An 18187-nucleotide genomic window follows, 5' to 3' on the forward strand; every position below is an offset into this window, starting at 1 on the left:
CAGGGTAACATGTTTTCTATTCATAGCCATTAACAAATCGTTTTGAATTTTCAACAGAGCAGTTTCGGTACTATGGAATTTGCGGTAAGCAGACTGCATCAATGAGTAAAAGTTATTCTAAGTCAGACAAGATTGTAACTGACATGCTACAGGGAAGTACACAAGCCTTGTGTACCGTATAGTCTTGTACTTATTTTCAGGCAAAATTTGATAATTTCAGGCAAAATTTGATAATTTCAGGCAAAATTTAATTATTACACAAGGCTACAGTCTTGTACACAATAGTTCAACAGTTTTAGTTTAAGAACAACACTTTTGTAAGTACGCAAGGCCTGTACATCTTTTCAGGCAAAATGTGATAGTTCAGAATTTGTACACAAGGCTATAGTTTTCAACACAAACATTGTCAACCAAACTTGATAACACACATTTCCTAAGCCTTGTCAGATTCAGGCAAGGTTTGATAACGTTCAGGCAAAATATGGCAACTGTACAAGGCTATATTATTATTATTATATAGGCCTGAGATACAGTTTCAGGCAAAATTTGATAATTTTAGGAGAAAAAGTACACGAGGCCTTGTAAACATTTTCAAGCAACATTTGACAACTACACAAGACATATGCACCAGTCTAGTAAGTACTAGCTCTTACATTTTCAAGCAAAGTGTTTTTTCTGTACGGAAAGTGTATAATGGCTTTAAACACATTTCCAAACACACAAGCCTTTTACACATTTTGTAGCAAATGCTATACAAGTAGCACATTTGAACACTTTTTCAGGCAAAGTTTTATAAGTACACAAGGCTGTATAAAGCACTGTACAAACATTTTCGGCAAAGTTTAAATTTTAGTAAAGGAGGCTGAGGTACAATAGCCTTGTACACAATTTCTGGCAAATTTAATGCAAAATCTTATCAGTACACAAGACCTAATACACAATTTCAGGCAAACCTTGGTAAGTACAAATTTTAGTAACTAACCCAATAGCTTTGTACAAATTTGATAAGTACACAAAGGCCACATTATTATTATGGTTAATTTAGTTAGCACTGGGACAAGAAAAACAAATACATACAATGATTCGTAGATCTGTTGCCCTACATTTGGAATACACAATGAAATTAATAAGGGAATCAAAGAGTAGGCGACGAGTTCTTAAATGGACGTTTAAAAATGGCAGGGTTGTGGCCATGTGATAAAGGCTTGAGCGGAAGGCGAGGGCCTTTATCGCACCGTAACGACCCTGCAAGGATTTAAACGTCCGCTTTAGATATGGAGTCACTACTCTTTTATTTCCGTTCATAAATGCCCTTATGTTTAAAGCAACTTAATTTACCAGGTATAGACAGTGTGACACTGTTTCATTTGCGTTTTTTGCGCGTCGGTCGGTGTGTAATACGCGCTGTTAATAATAGCTATGCCAATTGTGTTCCACATAATTCAATTTGGCGTACATTAGCTTTTGCGCCCAACACACAAAGCTTTTCAAAATTTCAAAATCTTTTGTACTTGAAAAAGATCCTTTACTAATTTCGTTGTATGGATTAGACAAGTGATGATCACAGGTAACACAAAGAAGCTGAGTTTGTCTCATTTCTGTTACATCTTTGTAAAATAGTTCACCTGCTGGGTGATTTAGCTTGAACAAAACATCCATGCAGTAAGCATTGTGTTTACATCAATATTCTTCAATATGCCTAATTAAATGAACTGCATACTGTACAAAATCCGTTTACACACAAATCACTTTACGTCAAGTTGGCTAGTTGTGCTATAATAGAAATGTGTTAAAACTCCAAACTCTGTTTTTACTTATTTGTTTTAAATTTTATTTACAGTAAGGGACAATTTCAAAATTAAACAAGCGGTAACTCGGGGGCTTTTTAAGAATCACCCGAGGTAATACAGGGTATTTACAGCCTTGCATACGAACAATAGAGTCATGAATATCCATCTGCACATGCTGGGTCAACTTGGGCATGGTTGGGTGACCGCGGATACAAAGAGCAATTTAACAAAAGGCAAGATTTTTGTGTGGGATTACGTTAGCAAGGGATGATCGGATTAGTGACAGCTGCCTGGCTGCTCCAATAAATGGTCTGCTGATCCATTCAGGTACTCATCGGTTCTAAAGAAACCAATGGACCACAAACTCCACTTATCTATTGTTGAACAGTATCAATTACGAATTAAATGAGCCTCTGCCAAACCAAAGGGCTGCCGGCAGCGATATCAGAGAAGTAAACTGGGCTCTCTGTGGCCCCAAGAGCGATGTTCATTGACCTGTAGATAATTAGCTCATTATGGTCCGACTTCCTTTTGCCTCGTAATACCCCGGGGGAAAATGAAGATTTACCCCGAGTTACCGATTGTTTAATTTTGAATTCGCCCCTAATGCCGGTAAAAATCACAGTTACTTACTGGCAACTCAGCTGACAGTAAATTACTGTAATTTTTAAGAGCAAAGTTTTACAGTTTACCCTTTCAAACATTTTAGGCAAAATTTGATAGTACACAAGGCCGTAGTTCTCTAAAAAACAAAGACAGTAAAATCATACACAACCTGGAACGTAAAAGAAAACTTAAATTGTGTTTACCTAAATTTTCGAAGGACTGCAACTTGTGTGTCTACAAAAAAGCTTCTTGGCATCAAAAGGTTCTTTAAGGGCTCGAATCTCTTCAACAGTGTTTCCATCAGGCCTGCTGGGCTGCCTCCCTGCACATCTTGTCGCAAATCTTCTCGCACATCTTATAAATGTCTCATTCTCAATGATTGCTGCAAGTAAAGTAAAGCAATGGGGTTTGAACAGAGAAAATTGTTCTGAGGTCGGCCGCTCTAGTAAACATTTCCTTGTTCAAACCTAAGTTGTTTAAGATCTACCATAAGTCAGTTTCCCTTCAGGTTTTCCTACTTGATAAGTAAAGTAAGGAGTACATGATGAAAAATCTTTGTTGCAATTTTGGGAATCAATGTGGTACATGGATTCCCTAAAGATTGTGCCATATTGTGCGCCTTTTAAGGCAAGACAAAAAGAACAAGGCTACCATAACTAATATTGGCAAACAACGCCTCTCATGATATTCATAGGCACATTCTTCAGGGGTTCTGACGAATGTATAGTCTCTATCTTCACCAACATACACACAAAAGGAGATTCCATCATCTCCAAATAACGCCTCTCATGATATCTTTGATATTATGTTTTCTGTGGCGATTGCATTGTCCATTTAACAACATCATGTAAATTATGCATAAACAACAAAAATGACCCATTCTCATTGATACAATGCACTGACCTGATTCCAATCTTCTTCTTGCAAGCTTAAGTGCAGAACCGACCATGACACAAATAATGATGATGCTTGATTTCCCATCAAACTTGAAGATATATCTCACTCTGTTTAACCATATCTGCAAATAAAATATTTGAACATCAACTTAACTGACCTGGATTTTTAAAAAATTTCTGTGATGAGCAAGGATAACAGCCACCAGAACAGATTTACAACAGTATGAACTGTTAATACGCTCTTCCATGTAGAAGGGTGGAATTTTTTATTATTCTTTTTTTTGCTGACAGGAGTGTGGCTTTTGTTCTATTAAGATCAAACCCCTCTGTTTTTCAAAAAGATTTTCATTTATTATGTGGTTTGGTAATTGCACATGTGCCATTGATTTCTCATACCCCCTACTTGTATATCATCTTGAAGCTACCTCAGTCTACATTTACACATACAAAACGCAAAGGGTCCAAATCAAAGGCTATCTATAATATGTAACTGTTGTTCGTATTATTTGTGGAGTAAAATATATTGTTCTCTAAAAAAGAAGGAAAAAACACAATTTATATCGACTATATATCGATATGGATCATTCTTCAGTCCTGTTATAAATGTATTTTTTTATACATGGACCATTGGTCATTGTTGTCATGATAATTCAAATCAGTATTACCTGAACATCCCTCATCGCCAAACAAAATCTGAGCAGAACCTAAACATTTGAAGAGGTTTTCCATCTTCTCATTCAACTATGAGCTTTTCAGGTCATGTCTCTTGTAGACCTGCAAAGAAAACACCAACATTCAGAATTTAGAAAATTACACAAACCAGTTTCAACATCGATAGAAATATGTTATGAAATTCAGATTGGCTTTAATACCTTTCTCATTATGCACTACGTGTGAAATCAAAGACTGTGAGATGACATGCACTGTTACATACACTTCTTCTCTACATCCAAGAGTACAAATGGGCACATAATACATGAGGTTTTGGTGTTGACGTTCCCCTTGCACAAAACATTGAGGCAGCTTGCATTGCGGCTTCAAGTTGTCAACAATGGAAAGCAAAAAGGACTGAAATCAGTGCTGCTAAAAAATTTAAGCCTAGCACGCCAGCTATCCATTATAGGATGTTTCAAACTCAAAGTTCCAGGGGTTAAGACCAAGAATTAGGTATTCTGGGAAATAGTTGCACAGTGAAAATATACACCACTGGGAACGACTTCTTCCATGAAGGCAATAAGCTTTTTCCATAATGCTGATTAAATTCATGCATACCTAAAGACACCAATGACTTGCCAAACTTGTGTAGAAGGCAGCCGCACAAAGTTGGCTTCAATGTGCCACAACTAGGTCATTTTAATGAAAACTGTTCAACTTAATTAAATCTAGAAGAGAAAAAAAACTTGAGTGTACATTGCCATGTGTGTCTTGCGTGATGATTGAAAGGGTTTCACTACAGAAAAGCTTCTTGGCATCAGAAGGCACTTGAACATCCTGTGCACTAGGCCTTGCTGGGCTGCCTCCCTGCCCATCTTTTCGCAAATCTTCTCGCACATCTTTGATTGTTTAACTGTCCACGATTCCTGTAAGTAAAATAAAGCAATGGGGCTTGAACAAAGAAAAATGTACTGAAGCGGGCCGCTCCAGTAAACTTTTCCTTGTTCAAACCTAAGTTGTTTAAGATCTACCAAGTCAGTTTCCCTTCAGGTTTTCTTTCTTGATAAGTAAAATAAAGAGTACATGATGAAAAATCTTTGTTGCAATTTTGGGAATCAATGTGGTACCATGGATACCTCAAAGATTGTGCAGTATCGTGCGTCTTTTTTAGGCAAGACAAAAAAGAACAAGGCTACCGTAACTGATATTGACATGGAGTTTTACCCACAAAATGGTACATTAGGTAATCAGTGGCATTGTGGCATTGATGCAATGGCAGAAAACATAAACAAAATTATCATGAGAGTCGAATGAGACTTATTGCATTTAAGGAACTTGCAAGTTATGCTATACAGAGTGCTCCTGTCTGAAGCGGCATATTGATGAGTAAATTTAAAATAAAAAACAATTTCCGCAAAGTGAGCATTTTATGAAGTTTTGGTTGGTAGTCGATATCATGCAGAGTGTGTCATTGGTTTTTCACAATTTTATCTTGACCCAGATGGCAGATTGATCTCAAACTAGCAGATTTGATAATGATTTTTATGATGGTATGAGACAAACCACTGTACTGCACAGGTCATTGGTTTGTAAATTTTTCTTTGTTACACCCCAAAAATGTAAACATTACTGCGACAAACGCTCTTCTATCGAACAGTTAAACAAATCCCTAATCTTTTTCGCTTTTAACTTTTAAATTTTTAACTACTATAGTTTTACAGAATATTTGGAATCCTTTTGTAGTTTGTATTTTTTTTAATGGTTTAACTAAGGTAACAGCTGGACTTGCCTATTTTATATAATTTTATTGTGGGTTTTAATTCAGAAATTTACTTTCAGTTTTGTTTTCTTATAGCTTTTATATTTAGCTGTTAAGCGATTTGGGGAATGTTTTGTTATTATTGTTATTGTTATAAATCCACAACTAATAGGGTTTACATCCACGCTATGCATTTGATCCATCAACAATTTAGCCTATATTAATTGTGGATGACAGATCCAAAAAGAAACTCGAGCGTAAGTCGCTGTATTGTTTCAAGATGAGCATTTTTTGTGTAGTAAAGTAAAGACAGCATCTCCTACACCTTGTTTTGCTCTATAAGCAAACTGATGGATCGATCTGTGGTTTGTGACAAATACATACATTTAATAATCTGCTCAAAACACTTCATAGCAATAACAAAGGGCCATGGTCAATAATTGTTCATAGCAACTTGTTTGGGCATTTTGGATATCAGAGTTGACCATATAAGATACAAATACCTTCAGACCAATATCCAAAGACCATTGATACAGGCAGTGAAAAACTGGGGCAAGTGTTAGAAGTGTACACCTTTTTTGGGATGATCATGGCTTTGCAGAAATTGATGTATGACAAAATCATCTCTGTAGCCTCATCAGTGTGGCAGATGTTTTAAAGACCTCTCAATCCCTACAGGCCTACTACAAGCATGCCATTAGAGTAGCCATTAGTTCTTACAAGTGTTTAAGATGGTTTTAATCATTGAACATACTTGGGTAGCAGTTGAAGGTGGTGTATACCTAGCCCTTCATCTTCAGGGACGGCCCCTTTTATTTAAAAAATGGGGCCAGCTCCCTGAACTTCTTCCATCCACTCCTCATGCCGGATGTCAATGCTGCATCTGAATAGCTCACTCGGCACCCATCATGTCATCAAAAACAAACACTAGGCACAAAGATCGAAAATGAAGAGAAAACAAACAATCATCATGGGTTGACCAAAGATCCGAGGGCAGGATGATGCAGAGGGCTAAGATGCAGTATGTGGGTTTTTGATTTTCTGATGGCTTAGGGACTGAATAAAAAAACAAAAACTGGTTGGTGATTTTGCATTCAATGTCTGGTATGGGGTTTCACGGTAGGTATCCGCAAGTGTCAGTCGGTGCTTGTAAGTGTTGTAAGTGAGTTAGGGTTAGAGTAACGTTTAGAGTAATAATCCTTTAGCATTCAGAATTATTTGGGTTGGGAGTAATTCAACCTTGAAAACCCCCGAAATATTGATGAAAATCAGACTCTGTTTTTTCGAACTTCGATAACAATTCTACTGGATAAAACATGGGCCCCATACACATAGCCGAGTGGCTACAATCGTCATAGCTTGGCTCTCTACGCGCGCCGTGTAATACACACTCAAGTTACTGAAAACAATATTTACGACTAGTCGCGATTTAGTCACGACTAGTCGCAGAATTATTCACGACGTCGTAAAAAATATTCGCGACTAGTCGCGAAAATATTCGCGACTTGTCGTGAGTAAATATACGACGTCGCGAAAATATTCGCGACTTGTCGTGAATAAATATACGACGCCGCGAAAGAATTTCACAAAATATTTGGAGAGAATTGTTTTAATTTAATTTAATTTAATTGAAATGATTTGATGTTTTTCACTTGTAAAGACAGTAAACTTAAAGACACTGGACACTATTGGTAACTGTCAAAGACGAGTCTTCACAGCTGGTGTATCTCAACATTATGCATAAAATAGCTACAAACTTGTGAAAATTTGACCTCAATTGGTCATCGAAGTTGTGAAAAGAAAATGAAATTAATGAAAGAAAAAACACCCTTGTCCTATGAAGTTGTGTGCGTTTATGGTTGATTTCGAGACCTAAAGTTCTAAACCTCGAGGTATCACAATTAATTTCGTGGAAAATTACTTCTTTCTCGAAAACTACACGTTACTTAATTCAGAGCTCCGTTTCTCACAATGGTATACTAACAACAGCTCTCCATTACAATCCAAACTCACAAAATTTTCTTTGAATCTACACATTTTGGTTGTTTAGCCAGTCTCAACTGATAAAATGTCTTCAGTAGCCCGTTCTGTATTATTATTTGGAACCATAAAATCATTGGAAATTTGTTGACCCCAAGTCTGAAAAATTTTGACCATACCGACATAGTTCTATTATTTTTTATTTCGGACCAAAAATCCAAACTCACAAAATTCTATTTAAATCTAAAAGTTTTGGTTTTATACCCAGACTCCACATGTAAAATATCTTCAGTAGTCCGTGCTGAATCATTTGGAACCATAAAATCATCGGAAAAAATTTCACCCTAAATCTGAAAATTTTGACCATACCGGCATGGTTCGATTTTTTTCATTTCGGACCTAAAATCCAAACTCACAAAATTCTCTTGAAGTCTAATAATTTTGGTTGTTTAGCCAGTCTCAACTGATAAAATGTCTTCAGTTGTCCGTGCTGTATCATTTGGAACCATAAAATTATCGAAAAAATTTCACCCTAAATCTGAAAATTTTGACCGTACCGGCATGGTTCGATTTTTTCATTTCGGACCTAAAATCCAAACTCACAAAATTCTCTTGAAGTCTAACAATTTTGGTTGTTTAGTCAGTCTCAACTGATAAAATGTCTTCAGTAGTCCGTTCTGTATCATTGGGAACCATAAAATCATGTGAACATTTTTCACCCTAAATCTGAAAAGTTTGCCGAACAAGAACTTTTTGAAGTCGAGTTTCTAGTCAAAAATCTGAAAAATGTGCCGAGCCGGTGTCGCATGCAATTGTGTCCTCTATGCAATATTATCCAGCAGACATTATCGCATATGCGATTATGCGATAATGTTCGCCAGACACTTTTGCATAAGCAATTCTGCCGCCCGGACGCTGCTGCACAATGCAATTGTGTCCGCTCGGACACTGCTGCATAATGCAATTGTGTCTGTCCGGACACATTTGCGGACACATTTGCATGTGCAGTTGTGCCCGCCCAGTGCAAAACCATCCATGCAGTAAATTAAACGCCCTTGGTCGACGGAACACGTTTGGCATTTTTTTACAAGCAAAAGTGTGTGTCATGAATGAAATGGGAAATGTTCGGCTGTTGGTATTCGGTGCAATCATAAAATACGTGAATATTCATGCTGCATACGTAAGTTCAGTACATGCACGTGCTCGCTTACAGGTTTTTTGCATAGCCCCGGTTTGCATATGCAAAATTGTCTGGAGCGGAAAGTTTTGCATGGCGGACACAATTGCATCTGCTATCAAGGGCAAATTTTCAGTTTTGAGATCAAGCAATTTTCGGTGATTTTACGGTTTCAAATGATAGAGTACACATAGTGCATATGCAAACTTTCCAGGGCTAGCTACGCAAAAACGTCCAGCGGACATGTACATGACTGTACATGTATGTGCGCCCGTAAGCGAGCTTGCATGCACTGAACCTACGTATTATGAATATTCACGTATTTTATGATTGCAGCGAATATCCAACATTTCCCATGTCATTCATGACAGCATGCACTTATGCTTGTAAAATAATGGCGAACGTGTTCCGTTGACCAAGGGCATTTAAGCTTACTGCATGGAAGGTTTAAAACGGGGTGGACACACCTGCATATGCAAATGTGTCAGGGCAGACACAATTGCATAATGCAGCAGCGTCCGGGCGGACAAGATTGCATATGCAAAACCCTCTGGATATTGCATAAAGGACATAATTGCATGCGACACAGGCTTGGCACATTTTTCAGATTTTTGACTAAAAACTCAATTTCACAATATTCTCATTATATTTCAAACTCTGGTTGATTTACTATTAGTCAGCACTGATGAAATGTCTTTTAGTAGTGCACTCTGTATCATTTGAAACCATAAAATCACCAAAAATTGTTTGATCACAAATCTGAAAATTTGCCCATGCCGGTAGCAGATGCGATTGTGTCCGCCATACAAAACTTTATGCTCTGGACACTTTTGCATATGCAAACTGTCGGGCTCTATGCGAAGGGGTACATGACTGTACATGTACGTGCACCTGTAAGCGAGCTCACTGAACCTATGCAGCATGAATATTCACGTGTTTTATGATTGCAGCGAATATCCGAACATTTCCCATGTTATTCTTGACATGCACTTATGCTTGTAAAATAACGGTGAACGTGCTCCGTTGACCAAAGGCGTTTTAATTTACTACATGGACGGTTTTAAACGGGTCAGACACAACTGCATATGCAATGTGCACTTATGCTTTTAAAATAATGGCGAACGAGGGCGTTTAATTCCGGTCCGAAATGAAAAAATCGAACCATGCCGGTATTGTCAACATTTTCAGACTTAGGTTTTAAAAAAATTCGAGAATTTTATGGTTTCAAATGATACAGCCACACTACTGAAGACATTTTACAAGTGGAGTCTGGGTAACAAACCAAAATTATTAGATTTTTAGAGAAATTTGTAAGTTTGGATTTTTGGTCCAAAATAAAAAACAAATCGACCATACCTGGGTATGGACAAAATTTTCGTTTTGGGTTCAAACAATTTCTGATGATTGTATGGTTCAAAATGGTACAGAACGGACTACTGCAGACATTTTATCAGTTGAGACTGGCTAAATCACCAAACTTATTAGATTTCAAGAGAATTTTGTGAGTTTGGATTTTTGGTCCGAAATGAAAAAAGTCGACCACACCTGGGTATGGACAAAATTTTCGTTTGGGGGTCAAACAATTTCCGATGACTGTATGGTTCAAAATGGTACAGAACGGACTACTGCAGACATTTTACAAGTGGAGTCTGGGTAACAAACCAAAATTATTAGATTTATAGAGAAATTTGTGAGTTTAGATTTTTGGTCCCAAATGAAAAAAGTCGACCATACCCGGGTATGGACAAAATTTTCAGATTTGGGGTCAAACAATTCCGATGATCTTATGGTTCTAAATGATACAGAATGGACTACTGAACACATTTTATCAGTTGAGACTGACTAAACAACCAAAATTATTAGACTTCAAGAGAATTTTGTGAGTTTGGATTTTTGGTCCGAAATGAAAAAAGTCGACCATACCCGGGTATGGACAAAATTTTCGTTTTGGCCAAACAATTTCCGATGATTTTATGGTTCCCAATGATACAGAACGGACTACTGAAGACATTTTATCAGTTGAAACTGGCTAAACAACCACAATTAGTAAATTTATAAAGAAATTTGTGAGTTTGGATTTTTGGTCCGAAATGAAAAAAGTCGACCATACCCGGGTATGGACAAAATTTTTAGATTTGGAGTCCAAAAATTTCTGATGATTTTATGGTTCCCAATGATACAGAACGGACTACTGAAGACATTTTATCAGTTGAGACTGGCTAAATCACCCAAATTATTAGATTTCAAGAGAATTTTGTGAGTTTGGATTTTTGGTCCGAAATGAAAAAAGTCGACCACACCTGGGTATGGACAAAATTTTCGTTTTGGGGTCAAACAATTTCCGATGATTGTATGGTTCAAAATGGTACAGAACGGAATACTGCAGACATTTTATCAGTTGAGACTGGGTAAAAAACCAAAATTATTAGATTTATAGAGAATTTTGTGAGTTTGGATTTTTGGTCCGAAATGACAAAAGTCGACCATACCTGGGTGTGGACAAAATTTTCAGATTTGGAGTCCAAAAATTTCCGATGATTTTATGGTTCCAAATGATACAGAACGGACTACTGAAGACATTTTATCAGTTGAGACTGGCTAAACAACCACAATACTTAGATTTCAAGAGAATTTTGTGAGTTTGGACTTTTGGTCCGAAATGAAAAAAGTCGACCATACCCGGGTATGGACACAATTTTCATTTTGGGATCACACAATTTCCGATGATTTTAGAGACTGGGTAAACAACCAAACTTATTAGACTTCAAGAGAATTTTGTGAGTTTGGATTTTTGGTCTGAAATGAAAAAAAGTCGACCATACCCGGGTATGGACAAAGTTCCCCAAAAAACTGTGATGCTGGCACGGGTCGAATTTTCAGATTTGGGGTGAACAATTGTATGCTACCAAATGATACAGAACAGACTACTGAAGACAATTCATCGGTGCAGATTTAGTACATCAGCAAAAGTTTGAGATTAATTGAAGATTTTTTGAGTTTGGGTGTTTTGGTCAAAATCCCCAAAAATCTGTGGCGCCTGCATGGGTCAAGTATTCAGATTTGGGGGTCAAACAATTTTCAGTGATTTTATGGTTTCATATCATAGGCATACAGAACAAAATACTGAAAACATTTCATTAGTGCGGACTGAGTAAATCGTTCTCAATGAAACTCCCTCTCCATTAGGTCCAGTTAAATGTTGAAAGACAAAATCAACCAGGTGTTGTCCCATTGGTTGACATTGTTGAAAGTGTTTGCAAAGACTTGTGCTTTTTATGGGGAGAGAGAGTTATTACATGTGCCCATATAATCAAGGATACTAGCAGAGCAAGCAAACAGTAAACATGGATTACCTTAGGCCTATAGGGTGTGCATGCATCATCTGAGGCGCAGCCACTCTTGGACTGTGGAGAACAGCAAGTAGTACAAGAAGAATGGTGCAGGTAAGATTTCAGGGCGGGAAGAAGAGGCGTAGGGTGTAGAGGCTGCAACTGTCTTGTTCAGCTTTTAGCTGCAATTTGGAGGGAAAATGACCTAACACAGTGTTATTAAAACAGTTTGGAATAAATTCCAACCTTTCTAAGTCAACCAAGCATTATTCATAAATACCTCAGGCAGTTTCGCTATTCCTATTGGTGGAGAGCGCGTCACGTGGGTGTGTATAAACCTTTGTTTATGACCAGTAAAAAGTGTTGAAACATGGGCGAGACACGCGAGCTTGCACCTGTTCTTATAAGACAGTTTTGTCATGCCTATTAGTCGAGAGCAACAGCTGAAACAGTTATGCCACATTACACAATACACGCAACGCGCACAGCATTCCCTTATAAGGAGTTGCTAACCCGAGGGCGGCGAAGAGCTTTACCATTTCATAGCTGGAGGGGTGTTGTGTTGAAGGAAATCATTGAACAATTAAACAATTTACATTTATTTTACTTTTTTACAAAGAATTGTTCATGTTTTTGACCGAAACAGTATTCATGAATGGGAATCAAAGTGTGTTGAATCGGTTTTCACCTAGTGGTTTAAACCCGCCGAGGCCTGGTTCTTGATAATTTACCTTGACTTCCTCTTGGTAAAATTATCAAGAGCCAGGCCTTGTTGGGATTAAACCACCAGTTGAAAACCGCTTCACCACACAGTGATTCCCCTATTTAAAAACCAATGATTTATGTATGAAAGATCAAATTCCCCACCAAAGGTTTTTTAAAGGATGAATTATTCCCTGTACATTTAAATAATGCAATCAGGAAGTAGGTACGACATCTAAAAAGTGAGTTGAATGTGTAAGATTTCGTTAAAGGTGGTGGACACTATTGGTAATTACTCAAAATAATGATTAGCATAAAAACTTACTTGGTAACAAGTAATGGGGAGAGGTTGATATAATAAATCATTGTGAGAAACGGCTTCATGTGAAGTTAAGTGGTTTTCGAGAAAGAAGTTATTTTCCACGAATTTGATTTCGAGACATCAGCTTTAGAATTTGAGGTCTCAAAATCAAGCACATGAAAGCACACAACTTCGTGTGACAAGGGTGTTTTTTCTTTCATTATATGGCAATTTCGATGACCAATTGAGTTCAAATTTTTACAGGTTTGTTATTTTGTGCATATGTTGAAATACACCATGGAGGAAGAATTGGATACACCAAGTGAGAAGACTGGTCTTTGACAATTACCTATAGTGTCCAGTGTATTTAATACAGATTGTCTTAAATGTTGGTACAATTAAATTGCAAGTGTAACAGTCTTAAGTTTACGGGGCTAGTATTTCAACCTTGTATCTAGTACACAATACTTCTTGGCCAATATAATTTCACATTTCAGTTCCCACATTGTCCCGAGTCATCTAAATGTTATTGTTGTGAAACAGTTTTGATGAGTGAAAGGGTGAACAAACATTTTACCGAAAATCTCCTTTACCACAAAATGCCGAGAATGCCTGCTATTGAGAGTTCCCTGACGAAATTCTCCAACATTGAAAATGTTTCCAATGAAACAGAGAGAGTGCTCATCTCTTAAAGGTTGACTCGCTGATAAGAGGAAGTTGTAAGCCAAAAAGACCTGCGTGTTATGACAGAACGTATGAGATCTATTGAGAATTTTGTACGTTTGAGTTTTTGGTAAAAAAAATAATAATTTCTGTCAGTTTGGAAAATTTTTCAGATTTGTGGTCAAAAATACTGTTAATAGTAATAATAATATGCCTTTGATATTTTGTCATGGGGCTCGGGAAAAAGTACTGACAAACTCAGTATACAGAGCTTACACACATCGGTGCGTGGGTAAAAACAAAAAATTAACATACAGGCCTAGCACATTGAACTTCTAATTAGTTGAACACTTTCACCTTGGTTTCTTAAGTCGCTCACTACATTTCATTTGCTTGGGCAAGACAACAAAACACAATTCAATTTGAACAATGAAGATTTCTTGCTTAAACACCTGGGTATCTTGACAAAGCCAAATCTCCCAATAGACAACATACCTGTATTTGAAAATTTCTTGCTTGAACATTTCTTTCTTGAAACAATCGCTCATAAGACAAAAACAACACATTGAAGATTTCTTGCTTACTCCATGCTTAAATACTTGTATCTTGACATATCGCTCATTGGAAAAAATAACTGTAGGATAAGTAGGCCTACTTGAAGATTTCTTTCTAGATTGAAGTTGAAACCTCCTTCTTGACATATCGCTCATAAGACAAAATATGACACACTCTAAAATTTCATGGACCATGATCTTTGGAAGAAAGTCTGCTTGAATGTACGCAACTTGCCCTTGCTGAAACACTCACACGATACGAGTCGTACGACTGTACTTATACTAGTTTTAACTGCTGTGATCTCGGCCTCCCCGGGGCCCTGCGCGTGGCTGAATGCATACCGTGTTTTTGGCTCATCTCTCCCCGTCATGATCGTGTCTCCGCCCCGGTCATGTCGTCCGTCCCGGTGCTTCCGTGAAGTGTTCGAAGTAAGCTCCTTGGAATTCGGGGATAACTTTCCGTATGGCGCCACCACTTTTTCACTCATTTTTACAAAAAGGGATATGTCAATCAGGTAAATTAGATACTATATTATTTTATTTCGAATGAAAAAGTGGTGGCGCCATACGGAAACTTTTCCGCCTAAATTTGAGCAATTAATTTATTCCAAAGAGTAGAAAATAGATGGTTCCATCCTGCGGTTATTAGTCTTGGCCCAAGACGATGGTGCTTGATTCTGGATAGTGTACTACGCGCGGTTGAATCGCCAAAGCGCGCCCGCCACGGTATGATTTAGTTACGTGGACGGCTCGAAATCTAGACTACACTCTGCAAGCTTGCTTAATATCTCGCAACTTCGCTGACCAATTGAGCTCAAATTTTATGCATTATGATGAGATACACCAACTGTGAAGACTAGTTTTTGACAATTACCAATAGTGTCCACTGTCATTAACACGCTATAAATAAACACTAAAGACAGTGTCACGACCTTGTAATAAAAAAATATGTAAAAAAATATGTTTGGTGAATAGATCTATACAAACAAGTTTTATATAGCTCTATTGTTCGATGACAATTAGTTAACAGCAGGGTGGACCACGTGAAGGTTGTCATCTCCCACCCCACAAATAACAGTTAAAGGGAATCTTAATACATCCTTAATGAGTACTCAATAAATAACACTAAAGACAATGTCATGACCTTGTAGTTAAAAAAATTGTTTGGTGCATAGAGCTATACAAACAAGTATTTATATAGCTCTATTGTTGGATGACAAATAGTTAACAACAGGGTGGACCACGTGAAGGTTGTCATCTCCCACCCCGCAAATAAATGTTAAAGAAATCTTAATAGATCCTTAATGGTCCTAAACACCATATAAATAGCACTAAAGACCATGTCATGACCTGGTAATTAAAACATTGGTTTGGTGCAAAGAGCTATACAAACAAGTATATGAAGCTGTATTGTTTGATGACAATTAGTTAACAACAGGGTGGACCACGTGAAGGTTGTCATCTCCCACCCCACAAACAACAGTTAAAGAAATCTTAATAGATCCTTAATGGTACTAAACACACATTAAATAAACACTAAAGACAATGTCATGACCAATATAATTAAAACATTGGTTTGGTGCATAGAGCTATACAAACAAGTATATATAGCTCTATTGTTTGATGACAATTAGTTAACAACAGGGTGGACCACGTGAAGGTTGTCATCTCCCACCCCACAAATAACAGTTAAAGGAATCTTAATAGATCATTAATGGTACTAAACACACATTAAATAAACACTAAAGACAATGTCATGACCAATATAATTAAAACATTGGTTTGGTGCATAGAGCTATACAAACAAGTATATATAGCTCTATTGTTTGATGACAATTAGTTAACAACAGGGTGGACCACGTAAAGGTTGTCATCTCCCACCCCACAAATAACAGTTAAAGAAATCTTAATAGATCCTTATAGGTACTAAACACACATTAAATAAACACTAAAGACAATTTCATGACCAATATAATTAAAACATTGGTTTGGTGCATAGAGCTATACAAACAAGTATATAAATTATAGCTCCATTGTTTGATGACAATTAGTTAACAACAGGGTGGACCACGTGAAGGTTGTCATCTCCCACCCCACAAATAACGGTTAAAGGAATCTTAATAGATCCTTGATGGTACTAAACACACATTAAATAAACACTGAAGACAATTTCATGACCAATATAATTAAAACATTGGTTTGGTGCATAGAGCTATACAAACAAGTATATATAGGTCTATTGTTTGATGACAATTAGTTAACAACAGGGTGGACCACGTGAAGGTTGTCATCTCCCACCCCACAAATAACAGTTAAAGGAATCTTAATAGATCCTTAATGGTACTAAACACACATTAAATAAACACTAAAGACAATTTCATGACCAATATAATTAAAACTTTGGTTTGGTGCATAGAGCTATACAAACAAGCATATATAGCTCTATTGTTTGATGACAATTAGTTAACAACAGGGTGGACCACGTGAAGGTTGTCATCTCCCACCCCACAAATAACAGTTAAAGGAATCTTACGAGATCCTTAATGGTACTAAACACACACATTAAATAAACACTAAAGACAATTTCATGACCAATATAATTAAAACATTGGTTTGGTGCAAAGAGCTATAGAAACAAGTATTTATATAGCTCTATTGTTTGATGACAATTAGTTAACAACAGGGTGGACCACGTGAAGGTTGTCATCTCCCACCCCACAAATAACAGTTAAAGGAATCTTACGAGATCCTTAATGGTACTAAACACACATTAAATAAACACTAAAGACAATGTCATGACCAATATAATTAAAACATTGGTTTGGTGCATAGAGCTATACAAACAAGTATATAAATTATAGCTCTATTGTTTGATGACAATTAGTTAACAACAGGGTGGACCACGTGAAGATTGTCATCTCCCACCCCACAAATAACAGTTAAAGGAATCTTAAAAGATCCTTAATGGTACGTAGCACACATTAAATAAACACTAAAGCAATGTCATGACAAATATAATTAAAACATTGGTTTGGTGCATAGAGCTATACAAACAAGTATATTTAGCTCTATTGTTGAATGACAATTAGTTAACAACAGAGTGGACCAAGTGAAGGTTGTCATCTCCCACCCCACAAATAACAGTTAAAGGAATCTTAATAGATCCTTAATGGTACTAAACACACATTAAATAAACACTAAAGACAATTTCATGACCAATATAATTAAAACATTGGTTTGGTGCAAAGAGCTATAGAAACAAGTTTTTATATAGCTCTATTGTTTGATGACAATTAGTTAACAACAGGGTGGACCACGTGAAGGTTGTCATTTCCCACCCCACAAATAACAGTTAAAGGAATCTTAAGAGATCCTTAATGGTACTAAACACACATTAAATAAACACTAAAGACAATTTCATGACCAATATAATTAAAACATTGGTTTGGTGCAAAGAGCTATAGAAACAAGTATTTATATAGCTCTATTGTTTGATGACAATTAGTTAACAACAGGGTGGACCACGTGAAGGTTGTCATCTCCCACCCCACAAATAACAGTTAAAGGAATCTTAATAGATCCTTAATGGTACTAAACACCCTATAAATAAACACTAAAGACAATGTCATGACCTGGTAATTAAAACATTGGTTTGGTGCATAGAGCTATACAAACAAGTATATATAGGTATATTGTTTGATGACAATTAGTTAACAACAGGGTGGACCACGTGAAGGTTGTCATCTCCCACCCCACAAAAAACGGTTAAAGGAATC

The 18187-nt window shown here is 36.9% G+C and overlaps 1 long non-coding RNA gene across 3 annotated transcripts; it reads right to left on the minus strand.

The window, feature by feature from the left end:
* Positions 1 to 2527: 2527 nt before the first annotated feature.
* On the minus strand, positions 2528 to 15063 carry LOC139935171 (uncharacterized). Of its 3 annotated transcripts, none has more exons than XR_011785774.1 (8): positions 14353 to 15063; positions 13788 to 13928; positions 12216 to 12396; positions 6460 to 6632; positions 4703 to 4872; positions 3958 to 4066; positions 3300 to 3414; positions 2528 to 2778 (listed from the first exon to the last, which is right to left on the minus strand). It is a non-coding gene; the product is annotated as an uncharacterized lncRNA (long non-coding RNA). The 3 variants fall into 3 exon arrangements; XR_011785773.1 differs by having other exon boundaries at positions 12216 to 12373; positions 14353 to 15062; XR_011785772.1 differs by having other exon boundaries at positions 12216 to 12373; positions 13772 to 13928; positions 14353 to 15062.
* Positions 15064 to 18187: the final 3124 nt, after the last annotated feature.

This window comes from Asterias amurensis, chromosome 3 (genome assembly GCF_032118995.1).
Source record: "Asterias amurensis chromosome 3, ASM3211899v1".
Lineage (NCBI taxonomy): Eukaryota > Metazoa > Echinodermata > Asteroidea > Forcipulatida > Asteriidae > Asterias > Asterias amurensis.